This window comes from Capsicum annuum, chromosome 6, assembly GCF_002878395.1.
Source record: "Capsicum annuum cultivar UCD-10X-F1 chromosome 6, UCD10Xv1.1, whole genome shotgun sequence".
NCBI classification, from domain to species: Eukaryota; Viridiplantae; Streptophyta; class Magnoliopsida; order Solanales; family Solanaceae; genus Capsicum; species Capsicum annuum.
The window spans coordinates 224,327,534-224,330,857 of NC_061116.1; positions in this window are offsets into that span (position 1 = coordinate 224,327,534).

Genomic DNA, 3,324 nt, shown 5'->3' on the forward strand with positions numbered 1-3,324 from the left:
ATATAAGTCATGCATATGTTAACAAAAATAAATGATAATAAAAAAAGAATAAAATCAATAAGAGAAAAAGAAATTACCTTGCTATTGATTCCAATCTACCACAAAGTTGTTGTCGAGGATGCTACAGAACGTGTTGCAAACAATGGAGAGCATAGGGTATTTATAGGGCAAATAAGCGGTGGAGGTAATCACAGGTTAAATTGGATTAGAAGAATGATTGAGGCGGTGCCAGTTAAAAGTCCTAATCACAGTCTGAGTTATCTTTTATTATGTTTGCATAATTTGAAAAGATAAGGCTACTGATTCACGTGATTAGTTGACAATCTACAATGGTTTTGAACTTTCCCAATATGGAAAGTGTAAATGGCAAACATTCTTTTTTTTTTTTTTTCTAATGGCAAACGTAATCATTAGCAAATGATTAATTTTAAAACATATACTCCTATGTGCTTTGAAAGTGCCACATGACCCGATATTAAGTTCAATTTGACGGTACTTCAAGACTAGTCTATGAATATTTAAATATTTTGATAAGTTTTTGATTTAGGAGTATTTTGTAAGCAATAAAATTTTATCCGTACAAAATTCAGATAATATTAAAATTAAAATATATTAATCCCAAATAAATATTTTGGATTAATTATTTAAATCCAAATATGTGTGGGTTTAATTAAAGTTTAATTCTTTTAATTGAGCTAGTCCATTAATTTGAGTTAAAAATGATTAGCCCACTTTATCAAGCTCAAGATATCATCATATTCTAGAGGCCCAATTCGATGCTACATGTCAAATGACGTGGCATGCCAAGTCAAGTGAATGAGTCAATGGGACCACGCCACGAGTCAAGATAATGCAGTAAATTAAAAGCTCATAAGAAATGTCATGTCACTTAATCTGATTGGTCAAAGGAAGTTCATGTTTATGATGACTCTTTACTTTCTACAACTATAAATAGGGGCCTCATAATTCAGAAAAGAGGAACAAGTTTAACAAGAAGCAATAGAGAGCTCGTGGATCAAAGCAACAGATTTCTCTACAAATTCAAGATTTCAAGATCAAGAGTTCAAGATTCAAGAACAAGTTCAAAGTCCTTGAATTCAAGTACAATTCGAGATCAAGCTCATCAAACCAGCAAATCAAGCTCAAGTTCAAGATCAAGACCGCAAGATTCAAAAACAAACTACCAAGCCCTTGGATTCAAGCACAAGTCAAGATCAAATCCGTCAAGTTCAAGTTAAAGTTCAAGATCAAGCTCGAAGCCCTTGAATTTAAGTTGAAAAGGCGAATCAGAGGAATCATAGAGATTGTAACACTCGCATTGAAATCAATAAATTGATTGTTGCAGTATTTTTTTGTCTTGATTATTTATTTTTGGTCTCGAGAATTTTATTGTCCAGCACGCACATTCACTACTTTCCTACTATAGTTACTGAAACTTATTAATAGTCTATTTGACATTATGGTAATCTATATCCCAGTAAACTAGAGTGTTTTACAAACACAACACTGAAGTATCAAAATAAAAATTGATGCAAATTTTGACGAAGACATGCATGTTTCTTGTTATTTGCAGAAGGCATCAGATTTGTACTAAATTTCAATAAATGTTGTTGTACTTGTTAAAGACAAACCCCTAAGGATCTATTTCCATTGGCACTCACGGTCTTAGCTTCTTGTATAATTGCTTTTTCAAACAAATGACAACAATATTTCAAAATGATTCTAACAAGCTTGAGTTGATTTATTAGATAGTTATTTAATTAAAATTTATTATCTGAAAAGGTCGCTTTCTCTGTTAAGAAAATTGAAATCAAGAAACAAGTAACTTTCTAAAATAAGTAATCATTGGTAAATTAACTTCTCAAGACACTTTAATTACAACCAACAAATTAAAATGAATGCAATGTAGAAAAATCTATTTTTGGTCACAGGTAACCCATCTATAAAACCTTAATATATATTCTCTGAAATTATAACTCCAATTAGTGTTGATGTTACATGGATGAGCGAAAAGGCGATTGGTCATTAAAATTTTGTGGACTCTACAAAAAGAGTTTAATTTTGGTTAGAGTTTTTGAAGGCTAATTTACCCTAAATCTAGCTTGATGACTACTCAACTTAAACCCTAAATTACGCCTATATAAAGGGGGCAAATATCCCTTTAAAGAGCATCTCCAGTATCCCACAAATTCATGGGATATTCACAAAGAGATCAAAGATCTGAAAAGTCCCAATAAATTCATGGGATATTCATAAAGATCAAAACCCTCTCTTCTTGATAATCAAATACATCAAGAAGACAAACTCTCCTTTCATGGAGATCAAATCCAAATGTTCCTACGTTCGAGAGATATGCCACTAACGACCCTCGAATTACGAAAAAATTCATATTAAAATCTTCATACATTCGAGAAATATGCTACTGATGGCTCTCGAATTACGGAGAAAATTAAGAGAGAAGAATCAAGGGAGGAACAAATTTGTATCCCCATCGTTTGTCAATAAAACTGTTGTTTTTTCATATTTCTATTTGTGGTTGAAATTTATTTTTCAAGAATTAAATTATGTTGGAAACGAATTGGCACGCCCAGTGGGACCAAATCTGCCCTTCATCTCTTCTCTCATAAATCAAATATGCAAATTTGTAGTCGCAGGATCGTCAAGATAGAAGCGGTACTTCAAAACTTGTCTTTTAGTTTCATCAAGTCTACACTCCGACAAGCCTTGAAGCAGGGGGCATTTGTAGACATTGAAATTTTGTGGACTCTACAAAAAGAGTTCAATTTTGGTTAGAGTTCTTGGAGGCTAATTTACCCTAAATCTAGCTTGATGACTACTTAACCTAAACCTTAAATTACGTCAATATAAAGGGGGCAAATATCCTTTTAAAGAGCATCTCCAGTATCCCACAAATTCACGGGATATTCACAAAGAGATCAAAGATCTGAAAAGTCCCAATAAATTCATGGGATATTCATAAAGATCAAAACCCTCTCTTCTTGATAATCAAATACATCAAGAAGACAAACCCTCCTTTCATGGAGATCAAATCCAAATGTTCCTACGTTCGAGAGATATGCCACTAACGACCCTCGAATTACGAAAAATTCATATTAAAATCTTCATACATTCGAGAAATATGCTACTGACGGCTCTCGAATTACGGAGAAAATTAAGAGAGAAGAATCAAGGGAGGAACAAATTTGTATCCCCATCGTTTGTCAATAAAACTGTTGTTTTTTCATATTTCTATTTGTGGTTGAAATTTATTTTCCAAGAACTAAATTATGTTGGAAACGAATTGGCACGCCCAGTGGGACCAAA